Source organism: Somniosus microcephalus, unplaced genomic scaffold (assembly GCF_052327205.1).
Source record: "Somniosus microcephalus isolate GS21.2 unplaced genomic scaffold, FLI_Smic_1.0 unresolved_chr2, whole genome shotgun sequence".
NCBI lineage: Eukaryota > Metazoa > Chordata > Chondrichthyes > Squaliformes > Somniosidae > Somniosus > Somniosus microcephalus.
The window spans coordinates 36,548,653-36,574,997 of NW_028225180.1; the positions used below are offsets into that span (position 1 = coordinate 36,548,653).

General features: G+C 43.8%; 8 non-coding genes across 8 annotated transcripts; all 8 read right to left on the reverse strand.

Moving 5' to 3' along the window:
* Positions 1–131: 131 nt before the first annotated feature.
* On the reverse strand, positions 132–204 carry trnak-uuu (transfer RNA lysine (anticodon UUU)). The gene has a single exon. It is a non-coding gene; the product is annotated as a tRNA-Lys (tRNA).
* A 3,311-nt stretch (positions 205–3,515) lies between these two features.
* On the reverse strand, positions 3,516–3,588 carry trnak-uuu (transfer RNA lysine (anticodon UUU)). The gene has a single exon. It is a non-coding gene; the product is annotated as a tRNA-Lys (tRNA).
* Positions 3,589–6,899: 3,311 nt separating this feature from the next.
* trnak-uuu (transfer RNA lysine (anticodon UUU)) lies at positions 6,900–6,973 on the reverse strand. Its single transcript has one exon. It is a non-coding gene; the product is annotated as a tRNA-Lys (tRNA).
* A 3,318-nt stretch (positions 6,974–10,291) lies between these two features.
* Positions 10,292–10,364, reverse strand: trnak-uuu (transfer RNA lysine (anticodon UUU)). The gene has a single exon. It is a non-coding gene; the product is annotated as a tRNA-Lys (tRNA).
* A 3,311-nt stretch (positions 10,365–13,675) lies between these two features.
* On the reverse strand, positions 13,676–13,749 carry trnak-uuu (transfer RNA lysine (anticodon UUU)). The gene has a single exon. It is a non-coding gene; the product is annotated as a tRNA-Lys (tRNA).
* A 3,318-nt stretch (positions 13,750–17,067) lies between these two features.
* Positions 17,068–17,141, reverse strand: trnak-uuu (transfer RNA lysine (anticodon UUU)). The gene has a single exon. It is a non-coding gene; the product is annotated as a tRNA-Lys (tRNA).
* A 3,318-nt stretch (positions 17,142–20,459) lies between these two features.
* Positions 20,460–20,533, reverse strand: trnak-uuu (transfer RNA lysine (anticodon UUU)). Its single transcript has one exon. It is a non-coding gene; the product is annotated as a tRNA-Lys (tRNA).
* A 3,318-nt stretch (positions 20,534–23,851) lies between these two features.
* On the reverse strand, positions 23,852–23,924 carry trnak-uuu (transfer RNA lysine (anticodon UUU)). The gene has a single exon. It is a non-coding gene; the product is annotated as a tRNA-Lys (tRNA).
* Positions 23,925–26,345: the final 2,421 nt, after the last annotated feature.

A 26,345-nucleotide genomic window follows, 5' to 3' on the forward strand; every position in this document is an offset into this window, starting at 1 on the left:
TACATATTCTAGTGTTTACTTAATATATTTTAAAATTTTGCAAGCAAATGTCTGATTCTTTTGATGGGGTATTTTCTAATGTCACTGCTTTTAAGTGTAAGTTTAGGTGTTGTCTTTACTGATAAAAGCAGCGCCCGAACAGGGACTTGAACCCTGGACCCTCAGATTAAAAGTCTGATGCTCTACCGACTGAGCTATCCGGGCTCATGCATGTAAGCTAACACAGCGACATTCACTGGCCGAGATGCAACATTACATCGTTGACATCCTCCTGTACTGATCCCGGCTGCACAGCGCATTTCGCTCACACACCCACACTTCATAAATACCCTTACCGCCACCACGCTCTTTTATGTTTTGTGAGGCTGCGTGAGTGAAAGTAAAAATCGCGAGCTAACTGCTACTTTAGCGGCAGGGCAAAGATCTGCATAAGATACTTGCTGTATGACCCCGGATAGTTCAGTCAATAAAACATCAGACTTTTAATGTGAGTGTCCAGGATTCAAGGCCCTATTCGAGCGTTGCTTTTATCAGTGAAGACAACAAGTAAATTTACACTTGAAACCGGTGATATTAGAAAATACCCTATTTAAAGAATCAGACGTTTGGTTGCAAAGTTTTAAAATATATTAATAAATACTTATATAAATTATTAATGGAAAATGTAATATATTTCATAATTCAGGTGTCAATGAAGACAACACAAAATTTACACTTGAAAGCAGAGACTTTATAAAATACTATGTCAGAAAAACAGATTTGCTTGCAAAGCTTTAAAGTATATTTACCCCCAGTTCCAGCACACACATTTGAAAGAATTTCTGAATGTGCCTGCTACTTAAATACAATCCACATCTTGGAGGACTGCTAATGTGTTTCCGTTGTTTAAAAAAGGAAAAAGGGATAGACCGAGTAATTACAGACCAGTCAGGCTAATCCTGGTGCTGTGAAAATTATTGGAAAAAATTCTGAAGGCCAGGATAAATCGTCATGTAGAAAGATAAGGAGTAATCAGCGACAGTCAGCATTGATTTGCCAAGGGAAGATCGTGTCTGATTAACTTTGATTGAATTTTTTGAGGAGGCAACAAGGAGGTTCGATAGGGGTAGTGCGTTTGATGTAGTGTATATGGATTTTGGCAAGTCTTTTCACATTCTGCATTTCCTTCTGCATAATTCCATCTGTACAGCGCATTTCTTTCACACGCCCACTCTCTGCCTATGGGGCTACGGGAGTGAAAGTAGACACTGACAATCGTCAGTTAACTGCAACTTTAGATTCAGTGCGAAGATGTGCATAACCTGTAAGTAGCAGACCCATCAAAAAATCCTTTCAAATACATGCACTGGTTACTGGGTGAGCAAGAATAAACACGGACGGGGGACCATGCATACAAATCATCAAAACAACCCTGTGCTAAGCGATCCCACAACCAACCGGTCAGATGAAAGCACTGCAGTCCTCTGACCATCCAGTCATCAATGGTGGTAGATCTTTAAATAACTAACGGGAGGAGGAGACTCCATGAACATTCCCATCATCAATGATGGTGGAGGCCAGCACGCTGTGCAAAAGATAAGGTTGAAGCATTTGCAACTATCTTCAACCAGAAGTGCCGAGTGAAATGATTCATCTCGGCCACCTCCTGAGGTTCCTACCATCACAGAAGCCAGTCTTCAGCCAATTTGATTCACTCCACGTGATATTAAGAAAGGGCTGAGCGCACTGGATACAACAAAGGCTATGGACTCTAACAACATCCCGGCTGTTCTGCTGATGTCTTGTGCTCCAGAACTAGGCGCACCTCTAGCCAAGCTGTTTCAGTGCAGCTACAACACTGGCATCTACCCGACAATGCAGAAAGCTGCCCAGGTATGTCCTGTCCACAAAAAGCAGGAGAAATCCAATCCAGCCAATTACTGCCCCAGCAGTCTACTCTCAGTCATCAGCAAAATGATGGAAGTTGTCATCGACAGTGCTATCAAGTGGCACATACTCACCAATAACTTGCTCACTGATGCTCAGTTTGGGTTCCGCCAGGACCACTCGGCTCCAGACCTCATTACAGCCTTGGTCCAACCATGGACAAAGGAGCTGAATTCCAGAGGTGAGGTGAGAGTGACTGCCCTTGACATCAAGGCAGCATTTGACCAGGTGTGTGGCATCAAGGAGCCCGAGTAAAATTGAAGTCAATGGGAATCGGAGGGAAAACTCTCCACTGGTTGGAGTCACACCCAGCACAATGGAAGATGGTTGTGGTTGTTGGAGGCCAATCATCTGAGCCACAGGACATCGCTGCAGGAGTTCCTCCGGGCAGTGTCCTAGGTCCAACCATCTTCCCTCCAACATAAGTTCAGAACTGGGGATGTTCGCTGATGACTGCACAGTGTTCAGTTCCATTCACAACTCCTCAGATAATGAAGCAGCCCGTGCCCACATGCAGCAAGACTTGGACGACATTCAGGCTGGGGCTGATAAGTGACAAGTAACATTTGCGCCACACAAGTGCCCGGCAATGACTATCTGCAACAAAAGAGCCTCTAACCACCACCTCTTCATATTCAACAGCATTATCAATGCCGAATCCCTGAACAAAGACCTGAGCCCTCAGAATAAAAGTCTGATGCGCTATTATTGGATTAATTCAAAATTAAACAGAGAATCATCTGCAACTGCTTTTCTTTCGGCTCCTGCATCAACACCTCTGGTGTCCCACAAGGATCTATCCTTGGCCCCTTCTTATTTCTCATCCACATGCCAGCCCTCAGCAACATCATCTGAAAACACAGTGTCAGTCTCCACATGTATGCGGATAACACCCAGCTCCACCTCACCACCACCTCTCTCAACACCCTCCACGGTTTCTAAATTGTCAGACTGCTAGTGTAGTACTGAATGAGGAGACATTTTCTCCAATTAAATAGAGGGAAGACCAAAGCCATTGTTGTCGGTCCCCGCCAGACGGGATGACAGCAGAATGAAATGCAGAATGTGAACGATGTAATGTTCAATATCAGCCACTGGATGTCGCTGTGTTGTGAAAAGAGCGTGAGCCCAGATAGTTCAGTCGGTGAAACATCAGACTTTTAATCTCAGGGTTCAGGTCTTTGTTTGGGTGCTGCTTTTCATTAAAAATTCTCAATTTCGTCTTTCAGGCAACCCCGTGAAAAAGAAACCGTTCATGCTGATCTGATTAACGCATTTTAATGATTAGTCACAGTGGCGGTGCTTTAAGGTACATGGAGCGATAGTTTCGAGATGATCAGTTGCAACGTTCATGCAGCCCCATGAAACACGAGCATTTCAAGCTGGTCATCCCTGATGTTTCAATAAAACTTTTTGATTTGTGTTGCATATTTGTCACATCTGAATTTTGAAATATATTACATATTCTAGTGTTTACTTAATATATTTTAAAATTTTGCAAGCAAATGTCTGATTCTTTTGATGGGGTATTTTCTAATGTCACTGCTTTTAAGTGTAAGTTTAGGTGTTGTCTTTACTGATAAAAGCAGCGCCCGAACAGGGACTTGAACCCTGGACCCTCAGATTAAAAGTCTGATGCTCTACCGACTGAGCTATCCGGGCTCATGCATGTAAGCTAACACAGCGACATTCACTGGCCGAGATGCAACATTACATCGTTGACATCCTCCTGTACTGATCCCGGCTGCACAGCGCATTTCGCTCACACATCCACACTTCATAAATACCCTTACCGCCACCACGCTCTTTTATGTTTTGTGAGGCTGCGTGAGTGAAAGTAAAAATCGCGAGCTAACTGCTACTTTAGCGGCAGGGCAAAGATCTGCATAAGATACTTGCTGTATGACCCCGGATAGTTCAGTCAATAAAACATCAGACTTTTAATGTGAGTGTCCAGGATTCAAGGCCCTATTCGAGCGTTGCTTTTATCAGTGAAGACAACAAGTAAATTTACACTTGAAACCGGTGATATTAGAAAATACCCTATTTAAAGAATCAGACGTTTGGTTGCAAAGTTTTAAAATATATTAATAAATACTTATATAAATTATTAATGGAAAATGTAATATATTTCATAATTCAGGTGTCAATGAAGACAACACAAAATTTACACTTGAAAGCAGAGACTTTATAAAATACTATGTCAGAAAAACAGATTTGCTTGCAAAGCTTTAAAGTATATTTACCCCCAGTTCCAGCACACACATTTGAAAGAATTTCTGAATGTGCCTGCTACTTAAATACAATCCACATCTTGGAGGACTGCTAATGTGTTTCCGTTGTTTATAAAAGGAAAAAGGTATAGACCGAGTAATTACAGACCAGTCAGGCTAATCCTGGTGCTGTGAAAATTATTGGAAAAAATTCTGAAGGCCAGGATAAATCGTCATGTAGAAAGACAAGGAGTAATCAGCAACAGTCAGCATTGATTTGCCAAGGGAAGATCGTGTCTGATTAACTTTGATTGAATTTTTTGAGGAGGCAACAAGGAGGTTCGATAGGGGTAGCGCGTTTGATGTAGTGTATATGGATTTTGGCAAGTCTTTTCATATTCTGCATTTCCTTCTGCATAATCCCATCTGTACAGCGCATTTCTATCACACGCCCACTCTCTGCCTATGGGGCAACGGGAGTGAAAGTAGACACTGACAATCGTCAGTTAACTGCAACTTTAGATTCAGTGCGAAGATGTGCATAACCTGTAAGTAGCAGACCCATCAAAAAATCCTTTCAAATACATGCACTGGTTACTGGGTGAGCAAGAATAAACACGGACGGGGGACCATGCATACAAATCATCAAAACAACCCTGTGCTAAGCGATCCCACAACCAACCGATCAGATCAAAGCACTGCAGTCCTGTGACCATCCAGTCATCAATGGTGGTAGATCTTTAAATAACTAACGGGAGGAGGAGACTCCATGAACATTCCCATCATCAATGATGGTGGAGGCCAGCACGCTGTGCAAAAGATAAGGTTGAAGCATTTGCAACTATCTTCAACCAGAAGTGCCGAGTGAAATGATTCATCTCGGCCACCTCCTGAGGTTCCTACCATCACAGAAGCCAGTCTTCAGCCAATTTGATTCACTCCACGTGATATTAAGAAAGGGCTGAGCGCACTGGATACAACAAAGGCTATGGACTCTAACAACATCCCGGCTGTTCTGCTGATGTCTTGTGCTCCAGAACTAGGCGCACCTCTAGCCAAGCTGTTTCAGTGCAGCTACAACACTGGCATCTACCCGACAATGCAGAAAGCTGCCCAGGTATGTCCTGTCCACAAAAAGCAGGAGAAATCCAATCCAGCCAATTACTGCCCCAGCAGTCTACTCTCAGTCATCAGCAAAATGATGGAAGTTGTCATCGACAGTGCTATCAAGTGGCACTTACTCACCAATAACTTGCTCACTGATGCTCAGTTTGGGTTCCGCCAGGACCACTCGGCTCCAGACCTCATTACAGCCTTGGTCCAACCATGGACAAAGGAGCTGAATTCCAGAGGTGAGGTGAGAGTGACTGCCCTTGACATCAAGGCAGCATTTGACCAGGTGTGTGGCATCAAGGAGCCCGAGTAAAATTGAAGTCAATGGGAATCGGAGGGAAAACTCTCCACTGGTTGGAGTCACACCCAGCACAATGGAAGATGGTTGTGGTTGTTGGAGGCCAATCATCTGAGCCACAGGACATCGCTGCAGGAGTTCCTCCGGGCAGTGTCCTAGGTCCAACCATCTTCCCTCCAACATAAGTTCAGAACTGGGGATGTTCGCTGATGACTGCACAGTGTTCAGTTCCATTCACAACTCCTCAGATAATGAAGCAGCCCGTGCCCACATGCAGCAAGACTTGGACGACATTCAGGCTGGGGCTGATAAGTGACAAGTAACATTTGCGCCACACAAGTGCCCGGCAATGACTATCTGCAACAAAAGAGCCTCTAACCACCACCTCTTCATATTCAACAGCATTATCAATGCCGAATCCCTGAACAAAGACCTGAGCCCTCAGAATAAAAGTCTGATGCGCTATTATTGGATTAATTCAAAATTAAACAGAGAATCATCTGCAACTGCTTTTCTTTCGGCTCCTGCATCAACACCTCTGGTGTCCCACAAGGATCTATCCTTGGCCCCTTCTTATTTCTCATCCACATGCCAGCCCTCAGCAACATCATCTGAAAACACAGTGTCAGTCTCCACATGTATGCTGATAACACCCAGCTCCACCTCACCACCACCTCTCTCAACACCCTCCACGGTTTCTAAATTGTCAGACTGCTAGTCCAGTAGTGAATGAGGAGACATTTTCTCCAATTAAATATAGGGAAGACCAAAGCCATTGTTGTCGGTCCCCGCCAGACGGGATGACAGCAGAATGAAATGCAGAATGTGAACGATGTAATGTTCAATATCAGCCACTGGATGTCGCTGTGTTGTGAAAAGAGCGTGAGCCCAGATAGTTCAGTCGGTGAAACATCAGACTTTTAATCTCAGGGTTCAGGTCTTTGTTTGGGTGCTGCTTTTCATTAAAAATTCTCAATTTCGTCTTTCAGGCAACCCCGTGAAAAAGAAACCGTTCATGCTGATCTGATTAACGCATTTTAATGATTAGTCACAGTGGCGGTGCTTTAAGGTACATGGAGCGATAGTTTCGAGATGATCAGTTGCAACGTTCATGCAGCCCCATGAAACACGAGCATTTCAAGCTGGTCATCCCTGATGTTTCAATAAAACTTTTTGATTTGTGTTGAATATTTGTCACATCTGAATTTTGAAATATATTACATATTCTAGTGTTTAATTAATATATTTTAAAATTTTGCAAGCAAATGTCTGATTCTTTTGATGGGGTATTTTCTAATGTCACTGCTTTTAAGTGTAAGTTTAGGTGTTGTCTTTACTGATAAAAGCAGCGCCCGAACCAGGGACTTGAACCCTGGACCCTCAGATTAAAAGTCTGATGCTCTACCGACTGAGCTATCCGGGCTCATGCATGTAAGCTAACACAGCGACATTCACTGGCCGAGATGCAACATTACATCGTTGACATCCTCCTGTACTGATCCCGGCTGCACAGCGCATTTCGCTCACACACCCACACTTCATAAATACCCTTACCGCCACCACGCTCTTTTATGTTTTGTGTTTTGTGAGGCTGCGTGAGTGAAAGTAAAAATCGCGAGCTAACTGCTACTTTAGCGGCAGGGCAAAGATCTGCATAAGATACTTGCTGTATGACCCCGGATAGTTCAGTCAATAAAACATCAGACTTTTAATGTGAGTGTCCAGGATTCAAGGCCCTATTCGAGCGTTGCTTTTATCAGTGAAGACAACAAGTAAATTTACACTTGAAACCGGTGATATTAGAAAATACCCTATTTAAAGAATCAGACGTTTGGTTGCAAAGTTTTAAAATATATTAATAAATACTTATATAAATTATTAATGGAAAATGTAATATATTTCATAATTCAGGTGTCAATGAAGACAACACAAAATTTACACTTGAAAGCAGAGACTTTATAAAATACTATGTCAGAAAAACAGATTTGCTTGCAAAGCTTTAAAGTATATTTACCCCCAGTTCCAGCACACACATTTGAAAGAATTTCTGAATGTGCCTGCTACTTAAATACAATCCACATCTTGGAGGACTGCTAATGTGTTTCCGTTGTTTAAAAAAGGAAAAAGGGATAGACCGAGTAATTACAGACCAGTCAGGCTAATCCTGGTGCTGTGAAAATTATTGGAAAAAATTCTGAAGGCCAGGATAAATCGTCATGTAGAAAGACAAGGAGTAATCAGCGACAGTCAGCATTGATTTGCCAAGGGAAGATCGTGTCTGATTAACTTTGATTGAATTTTTTGAGGAGGCAACAAGGAGGTTCGATAGGGGTAGTGCGTTTGATGTAGTGTATATGGATTTTGGCAAGTCTTTTCACATTCTGCATTTCCTTCTGCATAATCCCATCTGTACAGCGCATTTCTTTCACACGCCCACTCTCTGCCTATGGGGCTACGGGAGTGAAAGTAGACACTGACAATCGTCAGTTAACTGCAACTTTAGATTCAGTGCGAAGATGTGCATAACCTGTAAGTAGCAGACCCATCAAAAAATCCTTTCAAATACATGCACTGGTTACTGGGTGAGCAAGAATAAACACGGACGGGGGACCATGCATACAAATCATCAAAACAACCCTGTGCTAAGCGATCCCACAACCAACCGGTCAGATGAAAGCACTGCAGTCCTCTGACCATCCAGTCATCAATGGTGGTAGATCTTTAAATAACTAACGGGAGGAGGAGACTCCATGAACATTCCCATCATCAATGATGGTGGAGGCCAGCACGCTGTGCAAAAGATAAGGTTGAAGCATTTGCAACTATCTTCAACCAGAAGTGCCGAGTGAAATGATTCATCTCGGCCACCTCCTGAGGTTCCTACCATCACAGAAGCCAGTCTTCAGCCAATTTGATTCACTCCACGTGATATTAAGAAAGGGCTGAGCGCACTGGATACAACAAAGGCTATGGACTCTAACAACATCCCGGCTGTTCTGCTGATGTCTTGTGCTCCAGAACTAGGCGCACCTCTAGCCAAGCTGTTTCAGTGCAGCTACAACACTGGCATCTACCCGACAATGCAGAAAGCTGCCCAGGTATGTCCTGTCCACAAAAAGCAGGAGAAATCCAATCCAGCCAATTACTGCCCCAGCAGTCTACACTCAGTCATCAGCAAAATGATGGAAGTTGTCATCGACAGTGCTATCAAGTGGCACATACTCACCAATAACTTGCTCACTGATGCTCAGTTTGGGTTCCGCCAGGACCACTCGGCTCCAGACCTCATTACAGCCTTGGTCCAACCATGGACAAAGGAGCTGAATTCCAGAGGTGAGGTGAGAGTGACTGCCCTTGACATCAAGGCAGCATTTGACCAGGTGTGTGGCATCAAGGAGCCCGAGTAAAATTGAAGTCAATGGGAATCGGAGGGAAAACTCTCCACTGGTTGGAGTCACACCCAGCACAATGGAAGATGGTTGTGGTTGTTGGAGGCCAATCATCTGAGCCACAGGACATCGCTGCAGGAGTTCCTCCGGGCAGTGTCCTAGGTCCAACCATCTTCCCTCCAACATAAGTTCAGAACTGGGGATGTTCGCTGATGACTGCACAGTGTTCAGTTCCATTCACAACTCCTCAGATAATGAAGCAGCCCGTGCCCACATGCAGCAAGACTTGGACGACATTCAGGCTGGGGCTGATAAGTGACAAGTAACATTTGCGCCACACAAGTGCCCGGCAATGACTATCTGCAACAAAAGAGCCTCTAACCACCACCTCTTCATATTCAACAGCATTATCAATGCCGAATCCCTGAACAAAGACCTGAGCCCTCAGAATAAAAGTCTGATGCGCTATTATTGGATTAATTCAAAATTAAACAGAGAATCATCTGCAACTGCTTTTCTTTCGGCTCCTGCATCAACACCTCTGGTGTCCCACAAGGATCTATCCTTGGCCCCTTCTTATTTCTCATCCACATGCCAGCCCTCAGCAACATCATCTGAAAACACAGTGTCAGTCTCCACATGTATGCGGATAACACCCAGCTCCACCTCACCACCACCTCTCTCAACACCCTCCACGGTTTCTAAATTGTCAGACTGCTAGTGTAGTACTGAATGAGGAGACATTTTCTCCAATTAAATATAGGGAAGACCAAAGCCATTGTTGTCGGTCCCCGCCAGACGGGATGACAGCAGAATGAAATGCAGAATGTGAACGATGTAATGTTCAATATCAGCCACTGGATGTCGCTGTGTTGTGAAAAGAGCGTGAGCCCAGATAGTTCAGTCGGTGAAACATCAGACTTTTAATCTCAGGGTTCAGGTCTTTGTTTGGGTGCTGCTTTTCATTAAAAATTCTCAATTTCGTCTTTCAGGCAACCCCGTGAAAAAGAAACCGTTCATGCTGATCTGATTAACGCATTTTAATGATTAGTCACAGTGGCGGTGCTTTAAGGTACATGGAGCGATAGTTTCGAGATGATCAGTTGCAACGTTCATGCAGCCCCATGAAACACGAGCATTTCAAGCTGGTCATCCCTGATGTTTCAATAAAACTTTTTGATTTGTGTTGCATATTTGTCACATCTGAATTTTGAAATATATTACATATTCTAGTGTTTACTTAATATATTTTAAAATTTTGCAAGCAAATGTCTGATTCTTTTGATGGGGTATTTTCTAATGTCACTGCTTTTAAGTGTAAGTTTAGGTGTTGTCTTTACTGATAAAAGCAGCGCCCGAACAGGGACTTGAACCCTGGACCCTCAGATTAAAAGTCTGATGCTCTACCGACTGAGCTATCCGGGCTCATGCATGTAAGCTAACACAGCGACATTCACTGGCCGAGATGCAACATTACATCGTTGACATCCTCCTGTACTGATCCCGGCTGCACAGCGCATTTCGCTCACACATCCACACTTCATAAATACCCTTACCGCCACCACGCTCTTTTATGTTTTGTGAGGCTGCGTGAGTGAAAGTAAAAATCGCGAGCTAACTGCTACTTTAGCGGCAGGGCAAAGATCTGCATAAGATACTTGCTGTATGACCCCGGATAGTTCAGTCAATAAAACATCAGACTTTTAATGTGAGTGTCCAGGATTCAAGGCCCTATTCGAGCGTTGCTTTTATCAGTGAAGACAGCAAGTAAATTTACACTTGAAACCGGTGATATTAGAAAATACCCTATTTAAAGAATCAGACGTTTGGTTGCAAAGTTTTAAAATATATTAATAAATACTTATATAAATTATTAATGGAAAATGTAATATATTTCATAATTCAGGTGTCAATGAAGACAACACAAAATTTACACTTGAAAGCAGAGACTTTATAAAATACTATGTCAGAAAAACAGATTTGCTTGCAAAGCTTTAAAGTATATTTACCCCCAGTTCCAGCACACACATTTGAAAGAATTTCTGAATGTGCCTGCTACTTAAATACAATCCACATCTTGGAGGACTGCTAATGTGTTTCCGTTGTTTATAAAAGGAAAAAGGTATAGACCGAGTAATTACAGACCAGTCAGGCTAATCCTGGTGCTGTGAAAATTATTGGAAAAAATTCTGAAGGCCAGGATAAATCGTCATGTAGAAAGACAAGGAGTAATCAGCAACAGTCAGCATTGATTTGCCAAGGGAAGATCGTGTCTGATTAACTTTGATTGAATTTTTTGAGGAGGCAACAAGGAGGTTCGATAGGGGTAGCGCGTTTGATGTAGTGTATATGGATTTTGGCAAGTCTTTTCATATTCTGCATTTCCTTCTGCATAATCCCATCTGTACAGCGCATTTCTATCACACGCCCACTCTCTGCCTATGGGGCAACGGGAGTGAAAGTAGACACTGACAATCGTCAGTTAACTGCAACTTTAGATTCAGTGCGAAGATGTGCATAACCTGTAAGTAGCAGACCCATCAAAAAATCCTTTCAAATACATGCACTGGTTACTGGGTGAGCAAGAATAAACACGGACGGGGGACCATGCATACAAATCATCAAAACAACCCTGTGCTAAGCGATCCCACAACCAACCGATCAGATCAAAGCACTGCAGTCCTGTGACCATCCAGTCATCAATGGTGGTAGATCTTTAAATAACTAACGGGAGGAGGAGACTCCATGAACATTCCCATCATCAATGATGGTGGAGGCCAGCACGCTGTGCAAAAGATAAGGTTGAAGCATTTGCAACTATCTTCAACCAGAAGTGCCGAGTGAAATGATTCATCTCGGCCACCTCCTGAGGTTCCTACCATCACAGAAGCCAGTCTTCAGCCAATTTGATTCACTCCACGTGATATTAAGAAAGGGCTGAGCGCACTGGATACAACAAAGGCTATGGACTCTAACAACATCCCGGCTGTTCTGCTGATGTCTTGTGCTCCAGAACTAGGCGCACCTCTAGCCAAGCTGTTTCAGTGCAGCTACAACACTGGCATCTACCCGACAATGCAGAAAGCTGCCCAGGTATGTCCTGTCCACAAAAAGCAGGAGAAATCCAATCCAGCCAATTACTGCCCCAGCAGTCTACTCTCAGTCATCAGCAAAATGATGGAAGTTGTCATCGACAGTGCTATCAAGTGGCACTTACTCACCAATAACTTGCTCACTGATGCTCAGTTTGGGTTCCGCCAGGACCACTCGGCTCCAGACCTCATTACAGCCTTGGTCCAACCATGGACAAAGGAGCTGAATTCCAGAGGTGAGGTGAGAGTGACTGCCCTTGACATCAAGGCAGCATTTGACCAGGTGTGTGGCATCAAGGAGCCCGAGTAAAATTGAAGTCAATGGGAATCGGAGGGAAAACTCTCCACTGGTTGGAGTCACACCCAGCACAATGGAAGATGGTTGTGGTTGTTGGAGGCCAATCATCTGAGCCACAGGACATCGCTGCAGGAGTTCCTCCGGGCAGTGTCCTAGGTCCAACCATCTTCCCTCCAACATAAGTTCAGAACTGGGGATGTTCGCTGATGACTGCACAGTGTTCAGTTCCATTCACAACTCCTCAGATAATGAAGCAGCCCGTGCCCACATGCAGCAAGACTTGGACGACATTCAGGCTGGGGCTGATAAGTGACAAGTAACATTTGCGCCACACAAGTGCCCGGCAATGACTATCTGCAACAAAAGAGCCTCTAACCACCACCTCTTCATATTCAACAGCATTATCAATGCCGAATCCCTGAACAAAGACCTGAGCCCTCAGAATAAAAGTCTGATGCGCTATTATTGGATTAATTCAAAATTAAACAGAGAATCATCTGCAACTGCTTTTCTTTCGGCTCCTGCATCAACACCTCTGGTGTCCCACAAGGATCTATCCTTGGCCCCTTCTTATTTCTCATCCACATGCCAGCCCTCAGCAACATCATCTGAAAACACAGTGTCAGTCTCCACATGTATGCTGATAACACCCAGCTCCACCTCACCACCACCTCTCTCAACACCCTCCACGGTTTCTAAATTGTCAGACTGCTAGTCCAGTAGTGAATGAGGAGACATTTTCTCCAATTAAATATAGGGAAGACCAAAGCCATTGTTGTCGGTCCCCGCCAGACGGGATGACAGCAGAATGAAATGCAGAATGTGAACGATGTAATGTTCAATATCAGCCACTGGATGTCGCTGTGTTGTGAAAAGAGCGTGAGCCCAGATAGTTCAGTCGGTGAAACATCAGACTTTTAATCTCAGGGTTCAGGTCTTTGTTTGGGTGCTGCTTTTCATTAAAAATTCTCAATTTCGTCTTTCAGGCAACCCCGTGAAAAAGAAACCGTTCATGCTGATCTGATTAACGCATTTTAATGATTAGTCACAGTGGCGGTGCTTTAAGGTACATGGAGCGATAGTTTCGAGATGATCAGTTGCAACGTTCATGCAGCCCCATGAAACACGAGCATTTCAAGCTGGTCATCCCTGATGTTTCAATAAAACTTTTTGATTTGTGTTGAATATTTGTCACATCTGAATTTTGAAATATATTACATATTCTAGTGTTTACTTAATATATTTTAAAATTTTGCAAGCAAATGTCTGATTCTTTTGATGGGGTATTTTCTAATGTCACTGCTTTTAAGTGTAAGTTTAGGTGTTGTCTTTACTGATAAAAGCAGCGCCCGAACCAGGGACTTGAACCCTGGACCCTCAGATTAAAAGTCTGATGCTCTACCGACTGAGCTATCCGGGCTCATGCATGTAAGCTAACACAGCGACATTCACTGGCCGAGATGCAACATTACATCGTTGACATCCTCCTGTACTGATCCCGGCTGCACAGCGCATTTCGCTCACACACCCACACTTCATAAATACCCTTACCGCCACCACGCTCTTTTATGTTTTGTGTTTTGTGAGGCTGCGTGAGTGAAAGTAAAAATCGCGAGCTAACTGCTACTTTAGCGGCAGGGCAAAGATCTGCATAAGATACTTGCTGTATGACCCCGGATAGTTCAGTCAATAAAACATCAGACTTTTAATGTGAGTGTCCAGGATTCAAGGCCCTATTCGAGCGTTGCTTTTATCAGTGAAGACAACAAGTAAATTTACACTTGAAACCGGTGATATTAGAAAATACCCTATTTAAAGAATCAGACGTTTGGTTGCAAAGTTTTAAAATATATTAATAAATACTTATATAAATTATTAATGGAAAATGTAATATATTTCATAATTCAGGTGTCAATGAAGACAACACAAAATTTACACTTGAAAGCAGAGACTTTATAAAATACTATGTCAGAAAAACAGATTTGCTTGCAAAGCTTTAAAGTATATTTACCCCCAGTTCCAGCACACACATTTGAAAGAATTTCTGAATGTGCCTGCTACTTAAATACAATCCACATCTTGGAGGACTGCTAATGTGTTTCCGTTGTTTAAAAAAGGAAAAAGGGATAGACCGAGTAATTACAGACCAGTCAGGCTAATCCTGGTGCTGTGAAAATTATTGGAAAAAATTCTGAAGGCCAGGATAAATCGTCATGTAGAAAGACAAGGAGTAATCAGCGACAGTCAGCATTGATTTGCCAAGGGAAGATCGTGTCTGATTAACTTTGATTGAATTTTTTGAGGAGGCAACAAGGAGGTTCGATAGGGGTAGCGCGTTTGATGTAGTGTATATGGATTTTGGCAAGTCTTTTCATATTCTGCATTTCCTTCTGCATAATCCCATCTGTACAGCGCATTTCTATCACACGCCCACTCTCTGCCTATGGGGCAACGGGAGTGAAAGTAGACACTGACAATCGTCAGTTAACTGCAACTTTAGATTCAGTGCGAAGATGTGCATAACCTGTAAGTAGCAGACCCATCAAAAAATCCTTTCAAATACATGCACTGGTTACTGGGTGAGCAAGAATAAACACGGACGGGGGACCATGCATACAAATCATCAAAACAACCCTGTGCTAAGCGATCCCACAACCAACCGATCAGATCAAAGCACTGCAGTCCTGTGACCATCCAGTCATCAATGGTGGTAGATCTTTAAATAACTAACGGGAGGAGGAGACTCCATGAACATTCCCATCATCAATGATGGTGGAGGCCAGCACGCTGTGCAAAAGATAAGGTTGAAGCATTTGCAACTATCTTCAACCAGAAGTGCCGAGTGAAATGATTCATCTCGGCCACCACCTGAGGTTCCTACCATCACAGAAGCCAGTCTTCAGCCAATTTGATTCACTCCACGTGATATTAAGAAAGGGCTGAGCGCACTGGATACAACAAAGGCTATGGACTCTAACAACATCCCGGCTGTTCTGCTGATGTCTTGTGCTCCAGAACTAGGCGCACCTCTAGCCAAGCTGTTTCAGTGCAGCTACAACACTGGCATCTACCCGACAATGCAGAAAGCTGCCCAGGTATGTCCTGTCCACAAAAAGCAGGAGAAATCCAATCCAGCCAATTACTGCCCCAGCAGTCTACTCTCAGTCATCAGCAAAATGATGGAAGTTGTCATCGACAGTGCTATCAAGTGGCACTTACTCACCAATAACTTGCTCACTGATGCTCAGTTTGGGTTCCGCCAGGACCACTCGGCTCCAGACCTCATTACAGCCTTGGTCCAACCATGGACAAAGGAGCTGAATTCCAGAGGTGAGGTGAGAGTGACTGCCCTTGACATCAAGGCAGCATTTGACCAGGTGTGTGGCATCAAGGAGCCCGAGTAAAATTGAAGTCAATGGGAATCGGAGGGAAAACTCTCCACTGGTTGGAGTCACACCCAGCACAATGGAAGATGGTTGTGGTTGTTGGAGGCCAATCATCTGAGCCACAGGACATCGCTGCAGGAGTTCCTCCGGGCAGTGTCCTAGGCCCAACCATCTTCCCTCCAACATAAGTTCAGAACTGGGGATGTTCGCTGATGACTGCACAGTGTTCAGTTCCATTCACAACTCCTCAGATAATGAAGCAGCCCGTGCCCACATGCAGCAAGACTTGAACGACATTCAGGCTGGGGCTGATAAGTGACAAGTAATATTTGCGCCACACAAGTGCCCGGCAATGACTATCTCCAACAAAAGAGCCTCTAACCACCACCTCTTCATATTCAACAGCATTATCAATGCCGAATCCCTGAACAAAGACCTGAGCCCTCAGAATAAAAGTCTGATGCGCTATTATTGGATTAATTCAAAATTAAACAGAGAATCATCTGCAACTGCTTTTCTTTCGGCTCCTGCATCAACACCTCTGGTGTCCCACAAGGATCTATCCTTGGCCCCTTCTTAATTCTCATCCACATGCCAGCCCTCAGCAACATCATCTGAAAACACAGTGTCAGTCTCCACATGTATGCTGATAACACCCAGCTCCACCTCACCACCACCTCTCTCAACACCCTCCACGGTTTCTAAATTGTCAGACTGCTAGTCCAGTACTGAATGAGGAGACATTTTCTCCAATTAAATATAGGGAAGACCAAAGCCATTGCTGTCGGTCCCCGCCAGACGGGATGACAGCAGAATGAAATGCAGAATGTGAACGATGTAATGTTCAATATCAGCCACTGGATGTCGCTGTGTTGTGAAAAGAGCGTGAGCCCAGATAGTTCAGTCGGTGAAACATCAGACTTTTAATCTCAGGGTTCAGGTCTTTGTTTGGGTGCTGCTTTTCATTAAAAATTCTCAATTTCGTCTTTCAGGCAACCCCGTGAAAAAGAAACCGTTCATGCTGATCTGATTAACGCATTTTAATGATTAGTCACAGTGGCGGTGCTTTAAGGTACATGGAGCGATAGTTTCGAGATGATCAGTTGCAACGTTCATGCAGCCCCATGAAACACGAGCATTTCAAGCTGGTCATCCCTGATGTTTCAATAAAACTTTTTGATTTGTGTTGAATATTTGTCACATCTGAATTTTGAAATATATTACATATTCTAGTGTTTACTTAATATATTTTAAAATTTTGCAAGCAAATGTCTGATTCTTTTGATGGGGTATTTTCTAATGTCACTGCTTTTAAGTGTAAGTTTAGGTGTTGTCTTTACTGATAAAAGCAGCGCCCGAACCAGGGACTTGAACCCTGGACCCTCAGATTAAAAGTCTGATGCTCTACCGACTGAGCTATCCGGGCTCATGCATGTAAGCTAACACAGCGACATTCACTGGCCGAGATGCAACATTACATCGTTGACATCCTCCTGTACTGATCCCGGCTGCACAGCGCATTTCGCTCACACACCCACACTTCATAAATACCCTTACCGCCACCACGCTCTTTTATGTTTTGTGTTTTGTGAGGCTGCGTGAGTGAAAGTAAAAATCGCGAGCTAACTGCTACTTTAGCGGCAGGGCAAAGATCTGCATAAGATACTTGCTGTATGACCCCGGATAGTTCAGTCAATAAAACATCAGACTTTTAATGTGAGTGTCCAGGATTCAAGGCCCTATTCGAGCGTTGCTTTTATCAGTGAAGACAACAAGTAAATTTACACTTGAAACCGGTGATATTAGAAAATACCCTATTTAAAGAATCAGACGTTTGGTTGCAAAGTTTTAAAATATATTAATAAATACTTATATAAATTATTAATGGAAAATGTAATATATTTCATAATTCAGGTGTCAATGAAGACAACACAAAATTTACACTTGAAAGCAGAGACTTTATAAAATACTATGTCAGAAAAACAGATTTGCTTGCAAAGCTTTAAAGTATATTTACCCCCAGTTCCAGCACACACATTTGAAAGAATTTCTGAATGTGCCTGCTACTTAAATACAATCCACATCTTGGAGGACTGCTAATGTGTTTCCGTTGTTTAAAAAAGGAAAAAGGGATAGACCGAGTAATTACAGACCAGTCAGGCTAATCCTGGTGCTGTGAAAATTATTGGAAAAAATTCTGAAGGCCAGGATAAATCGTCATGTAGAAAGACAAGGAGTAATCAGCGACAGTCAGCATTGATTTGCCAAGGGAAGATCGTGTCTGATTAACTTTGATTGAATTTTTTGAGGAGGCAACAAGGAGGTTCGATAGGGGTAGCGCGTTTGATGTAGTGTATATGGATTTTGGCAAGTCTTTTCATATTCTGCATTTCCTTCTGCATAATCCCATCTGTACAGCGCATTTCTATCACACGCCCACTCTCTGCCTATGGGGCAACGGGAGTGAAAGTAGACACTGACAATCGTCAGTTAACTGCAACTTTAGATTCAGTGCGAAGATGTGCATAACCTGTAAGTAGCAGACCCATCAAAAAATCCTTTCAAATACATGCACTGGTTACTGGGTGAGCAAGAATAAACACGGACGGGGGACCATGCATACAAATCATCAAAACAACCCTGTGCTAAGCGATCCCACAACCAACCGATCAGATCAAAGCACTGCAGTCCTGTGACCATCCAGTCATCAATGGTGGTAGATCTTTAAATAACTAACGGGAGGAGGAGACTCCATGAACATTCCCATCATCAATGATGGTGGAGGCCAGCACGCTGTGCAAAAGATAAGGTTGAAGCATTTGCAACTATCTTCAACCAGAAGTGCCGAGTGAAATGATTCATCTCGGCCACCTCCTGAGGTTCCTACCATCACAGAAGCCAGTCTTCAGCCAATTTGATTCACTCCACGTGATATTAAGAAAGGGCTGAGCGCACTGGATACAACAAAGGCTATGGACTCTAACAACATCCCGGCTGTTCTGCTGATGTCTTGTGCTCCAGAACTAGGCGCACCTCTAGCCAAGCTGTTTCAGTGCAGCTACAACACTGGCATCTACCCGACAATGCAGAAAGCTGCCCAGGTATGTCCTGTCCACAAAAAGCAGGAGAAATCCAATCCAGCCAATTACTGCCCCAGCAGTCTACTCTCAGTCATCAGCAAAATGATGGAAGTTGTCATCGACAGTGCTATCAAGTGGCACTTACTCACCAATAACTTGCTCACTGATGCTTAGTTTGGGTTCCGCCAGGACCACTCGGCTCCAGACCTCATTACAGCCTTGGTCCAACCATGGACAAAGGAGCTGAATTCCAGAGGTGAGGTGAGAGTGACTGCCCTTGACATCAAGGCAGCATTTGACCAGGTGTGTGGCATCAAGGAGCCCGAGTAAAATTGAAGTCAATGGGAATCGGAGGGAAAACTCTCCACTGGTTGGAGTCACACCCAGCACAATGGAAGATGGTTGTGGTTGTTGGAGGCCAATCATCTGAGCCACAGGACATCGCTGCAGGAGTTCCTCCGGGCAGTGTCCTAGGCCCAACCATCTTCCCTCCAACATAAGTTCAGAACTGGGGATGTTCGCTGATGACTGCACAGTGTTCAGTTCCATTCACAACTCCTCAGATAATGAAGCAGCCCGTGCCCACATGCAGCAAGACTTGAACGACATTCAGGCTGGGGCTGATAAGTGACAAGTAATATTTGCGCCACACAAGTGCCCGGCAATGACTATCTCCAACAAAAGAGCCTCTAACCACCACCTCTTCATATTCAACAGCATTATCAATGCCGAATCCCTGAACAAAGACCTGAGCCCTCAGAATAAAAGTCTGATGCGCTATTATTGGATTAATTCAAAATTAAACAGAGAATCATCTGCAACTGCTTTTCTTTCGGCTCCTGCATCAACACCTCTGGTGTCCCACAAGGATCTATCCTTGGCCCCTTCTTAATTCTCATCCACATGCCAGCCCTCAGCAACATCATCTGAAAACACAGTGTCAGTCTCCACATGTATGCTGATAACACCCAGCTCCACCTCACCACCACCTCTCTCAACACCCTCCACGGTTTCTAAATTGTCAGACTGCTAGTCCAGTACTGAATGAGGAGACATTTTCTCCAATTAAATATAGGGAAGACCAAAGCCATTGTTGTCGGTCCCCGCCAGACGGGATGACAGCAGAATGAAATGCAGAATGTGAACGATGTAATGTTCAATATCAGCCACTGGATGTCGCTGTGTTGTGAAAAGAGCGTGAGCCCAGATAGTTCAGTCGGTGAAACATCAGACTTTTAATCTCAGGGTTCAGGTCTTTGTTTGGGTGCTGCTTTTCATTAAAAATTCTCAATTTCGTCTTTCAGGCAACCCCGTGAAAAAGAAACCGTTCATGCTGATCTGATTAACGCATTTTAATGATTAGTCACAGTGGCGGTGCTTTAAGGTACATGGAGCGATAGTTTCGAGATGATCAGTTGCAACGTTCATGCAGCCCCATGAAACACGAGCATTTCAAGCTGGTCATCCCTGATGTTTCAATAAAACTTTTTGATTTGTGTTGAATATTTGTCACATCTGAATTTTGAAATATATTACATATTCTAGTGTTTACTTAATATATTTTAAAATTTTGCAAGCAAATGTCTGATTCTTTTGATGGGGTATTTTCTAATGTCACTGCTTTTAAGTGTAAGTTTAGGTGTTGTCTTTACTGATAAAAGCAGCGCCCGAACCAGGGACTTGAACCCTGGACCCTCAGATTAAAAGTCTGATGCTCTACCGACTGAGCTATCCGGGCTCATGCATGTAAGCTAACACAGCGACATTCACTGGCCGAGATGCAACATTACATCGTTGACATCCTCCTGTACTGATCCCGGCTGCACAGCGCATTTCGCTCACACACCCACACTTCATAAATACCCTTACCGCCACCACGCTCTTTTATGTTTTGTGTTTTGTGAGGCTGCGTGAGTGAAAGTAAAAATCGCGAGCTAACTGCTACTTTAGCGGCAGGGCAAAGATCTGCATAAGATACTTGCTGTATGACCCCGGATAGTTCAGTCAATAAAACATCAGACTTTTAATGTGAGTGTCCAGGATTCAAGGCCCTATTCGAGCGTTGCTTTTATCAGTGAAGACAACAAGTAAATTTACACTTGAAACCGGTGATATTAGAAAATACCCTATTTAAAGAATCAGACGTTTGGTTGCAAAGTTTTAAAATATATTAATAAATACTTATATAAATTATTAATGGAAAATGTAATATATTTCATAATTCAGGTGTCAATGAAGACAACACAAAATTTACACTTGAAAGCAGAGACTTTATAAAATACTATGTCAGAAAAACAGATTTGCTTGCAAAGCTTTAAAGTATATTTACCCCCAGTTCCAGCACACACATTTGAAAGAATTTCTGAATGTGCCTGCTACTTAAATACAATCCACATCTTGGAGGACTGCTAATGTGTTTCCGTTGTTTAAAAAAGGAAAAAGGGATAGACCGAGTAATTACAGACCAGTCAGGCTAATCCTGGTGCTGTGAAAATTATTGGAAAAAATTCTGAAGGCCAGGATAAATCGTCATGTAGAAAGACAAGGAGTAATCAGCGACAGTCAGCATTGATTTGCCAAGGGAAGATCGTGTCTGATTAACTTTGATTGAATTTTTTGAGGAGGCAACAAGGAGGTTCGATAGGGGTAGCGCGTTTGATGTAGTGTATATGGATTTTGGCAAGTCTTTTCATATTCTGCATTTCCTTCTGCATAATCCCATCTGTACAGCGCATTTCTATCACACGCCCACTCTCTGCCTATGGGGCAACGGGAGTGAAAGTAGACACTGACAATCGTCAGTTAACTGCAACTTTAGATTCAGTGCGAAGATGTGCATAACCTGTAAGTAGCAGACCCATCAAAAAATCCTTTCAAATACATGCACTGGTTACTGGGTGAGCAAGAATAAACACGGACGGGGGACCATGCATACAAATCATCAAAACAACCCTGTGCTAAGCGATCCCACAACCAACCGATCAGATCAAAGCACTGCAGTCCTGTGACCATCCAGTCATCAATGGTGGTAGATCTTTAAATAACTAACGGGAGGAGGAGACTCCATGAACATTCCCATCATCAATGATGGTGGAGGCCAGCACGCTGTGCAAAAGATAAGGTTGAAGCATTTGCAACTATCTTCAACCAGAAGTGCCGAGTGAAATGATTCATCTCGGCCACCTCCTGAGGTTCCTACCATCACAGAAGCCAGTCTTCAGCCAATTTGATTCACTCCACGTGATATTAAGAAAGGGCTGAGCGCACTGGATACAACAAAGGCTATGGACTCTAACAACATCCCGGCTGTTCTGCTGATGTCTTGTGCTCCAGAACTAGGCGCACCTCTAGCCAAGCTGTTTCAGTGCAGCTACAACACTGGCATCTACCCGACAATGCAGAAAGCTGCCCAGGTATGTCCTGTCCACAAAAAGCAGGAGAAATCCAATCCAGCCAATTACTGCCCCAGCAGTCTACTCTCAGTCATCAGCAAAATGATGGAAGTTGTCATCGACAGTGCTATCAAGTGGCACTTACTCACCAATAACTTGCTCACTGATGCTCAGTTTGGGTTCCGCCAGGACCACTCGGCTCCAGACCTCATTACAGCCTTGGTCCAACCATGGACAAAGGAGCTGAATTCCAGAGGTGAGGTGAGAGTGACTGCCCTTGACATCAAGGCAGCATTTGACCAGGTGTGTGGCATCAAGGAGCCCGAGTAAAATTGAAGTCAATGGGAATCGGAGGGAAAACTCTCCACTGGTTGGAGTCACACCCAGCACAATGGAAGATGGTTGTGGTTGTTGGAGGCCAATCATCTGAGCCACAGGACATCGCTGCAGGAGTTCCTCCGGGCAGTGTCCTAGGCCCAACCATCTTCCCTCCAACATAAGTTCAGAACTGGGGATGTTCGCTGATGACTGCACAGTGTTCAGTTCCATTCACAACTCCTCAGATAATGAAGCAGCCCGTGCCCACATGCAGCAAGACTTGAACGACATTCAGGCTGGGGCTGATAAGTGACAAGTAATATTTGCGCCACACAAGTGCCCGGCAATGACTATCTCCAACAAAAGAGCCTCTAACCACCACCTCTTCATATTCAACAGCATTATCAATGCCGAATCCCTGAACAAAGACCTGAGCCCTCAGAATAAAAGTCTGATGCGCTATTATTGGATTAATTCAAAATTAAACAGAGAATCATCTGCAACTGCTTTTCTTTCGGCTCCTGCATCAACACCTCTGGTGTCCCACAAGGATCTATCCTTGGCCCCTTCTTAATTCTCATCCACATGCCAGCCCTCAGCAACATCATCTGAAAACACAGTGTCAGTCTCCACATGTATGCTGATAACACCCAGCTCCACCTCACCACCACCTCTCTCAACACCCTCCACGGTTTCTAAATTGTCAGACTGCTAGTCCAGTACTGAATGAGGAGACATTTTCTCCAATTAAATATAGGGAAGACCAAAGCCATTGTTGTCGGTCCCCGCCAGACGGGATGACAGCAGAATGAAATGCAGAATGTGAACGATGTAATGTTCAATATCAGCCACTGGATGTCGCTGTGTTGTGAAAAGAGCGTGAGCCCAGATAGTTCCATCGGTGAAACATCAGACTTTTAATCTCAGGGTTCAGGTCTTTGTTTGGGTGCTGCTTTTCATTAAAAATTCTCAATTTCGTCTTTCAGGCAACCCCGTGAAAAAGAAACCGTTCATGCTGATCTGATTAACGCATTTTAATGATTAGTCACAGTGGCGGTGCTTTAAGGTACATGGAGCGATAGTTTCGAAATGATCAGTTGCAACGTTCATGCAGCCCCATGAAACACGAGCACTTCAAGCTGGTCATCCCTGATGTTTCAATAAAACTTTTTGATTTGTGTTGCATATTTGTCACATCTGAATTTTGAAATATATTACATATTCTAGTGTTTACTTAATATATTTTAAAATTTTGCAAGCAAATGTCTGATTCTTTTGATGGGGTATTTTCTAATGTCACTGCTTTTAAGTGTAAGTTTAGGTGTTGTCTTTACTGATAAAAGCAGCGCCCGAACAGGGACTTGAACCCTGGACCCTCAGATTAAAAGTCTGATGCTCTACCGACTGAGCTATCCGGGCTCATGCATGTAAGCTAACACAGCGACATTCACTGGCCGAGATGCAACATTACATCGTTGACATCCTCCTGTACTGATCCCGGCTGCACAGCGCATTTCGCTCACACACCCACACTTCATAAATACCCTTACCGCCACCACGCTCTTTTATGTTTTGTGAGGCTGCGTGAGTGAAAGTAAAAATCGCGAGCTAACTGCTACTTTAGCGGCAGGGCAAAGATCTGCATAAGATACTTGCTGTATGACCCCGGATAGTTCAGTCAATAAAACATCAGACTTTTAATGTGAGTGTCCAGGATTCAAGGCCCTATTCGAGCGTTGCTTTTATCAGTGAAGACAACAAGTAAATTTACACTTGAAACCGGTGATATTAGAAAATACCCTATTTAAAGAATCAGACGTTTGGTTGCAAAGTTTTAAAATATATTAATAAATACTTATATAAATTATTAATGGAAAATGTAATATATTTCATAATTCAGGTGTCAATGAAGACAACACAAAATTTACACTTGAAAGCAGAGACTTTATAAAATACTATGTCAGAAAAACAGATTTGCTTGCAAAGCTTTAAAGTATATTTACCCCCAGTTCCAGCACACACATTTGAAAGAATTTCTGAATGTGCCTGCTACTTAAATACAATCCACATCTTGGAGGACTGCTAATGTGTTTCCGTTGTTTAAAAAAGGAAAAAGGGATAGACCGAGTAATTACAGACCAGTCAGGCTAATCCCGGTGCTGTGAAAATTATTGGAAAAAATTCTGAAGGCCAGGATAAATCGTCATGTAGAAAGACAAGGAGTAATCAGCGACAGTCAGCATTGATTTGCCAAGGGAAGATCGTGTCTGATTAACTTTGATTGAATTTTTTGAGGAGGCAACAAGGAGGTTCGATAGGGGTAGTGCGTTTGATGTAGTGTATATGGATTTTGGCAAGTCTTTTCACATTCTGCATTTCCTTCTGCATAATCCCATCTGTACAGCGCATTTCTTTCACACGCCCACTCTCTGCCTATGGGGCTACGGGAGTGAAAGTAGACACTGACAATCGTCAGTTAACTGCAACTTTAGATTCAGTGCGAAGATGTGCATAACCTGTAAGTAGCAGACCCATCAAAAAATCCTTTCAAATACATGCACTGGTTACTGGGTGAGCAAGAATAAACACGGACGGGGGACCATGCATACAAATCATCAAAACAAACCTGTGCTAAGCGATCCCACAACCAACCGGTCAGATGAAAGCACTGCAGTCCTCTGACCATCCAGTCATCAATGGTGGTAGATCTTTAAATAACTAACGGGAGGAGGAGACTCCATGAACATTCCCATCATCAATGATGGTGGAGGCCAGCACGCTGTGCAAAAGATAAGGTTGAAGCATTTGCAACTATCTTCAACCAGAAGTGCCGAGTGAAATGATTCATCTCGGCCACCTCCTGAGGTTCCTACCATCACAGAAGCCAGTCTTCAGCCAATTTGATTCACTCCACGTGATATTAAGAAAGGGCTGAGCGCACTGGATACAACAAAGGCTATGGACTCTAACAACATCCCGGCTGTTCTGCTGATGTCTTGTGCTCCAGAACTAGGCGCACCTCTAGCCAAGCTGTTTCAGTGCAGCTACAACACTGGCATCTACCCGACAATGCAGAAAGCTGCCCAGGTATGTCCACAAAAAGCAGGAGAAATCCAATCCAGCCAATTACTGCCCCAGCAGTCTACTCTCAGTCATCAGCAAAATGATGGAAGTTGTCATCGACAGTGCTATCAAGTGGCACATACTCACCAATAACTTGCTCACTGATGCTCAGTTTGGGTTCCGCCAGGACCACTCGGCTCCAGACCTCATTACAGCCTTGGTCCAACCATGGACAAAGGAGCTGAATTCCAGAGGTGAGGTGAGAGTGACTGCCCTTGACATCAAGGCAGCATTTGACCAGGTGTGTGGCATCAAGGAGCCCGAGTAAAATTGAAGTCAATGGGAATCGGAGGGAACACTCTCCACTGGTTGGAGTCACACCCAGCACAATGGAAGATGGTTGTGGTTGTTGGAGGCCAATCATCTGAGCCACAGGACATCGCTGCAGGAGTTCCTCCGGGCAGTGTCCTAGGTCCAACCATCTTCCCTCCAACATAAGTTCAGAACTGGGGATGTTCGCTGATGACTGCACAGTGTTCAGTTCCATTCACAACTCCTCAGATAATGAAGCAGCCCGTGCCCACATGCAGCAAGACTTGGACGACATTCAGGCTGGGGCTGATAAGTGACAAGTAACATTTGCGCCACACAAGTGCCCGGCAATGACTATCTGCAACAAAAGAGCCTCTAACCACCACCTCTTCATATTCAACAGCATTATCAATGCCGAATCCCTGAACAAAGACCTGAGCCCTCAGAATAAAAGTCTGATGCGCT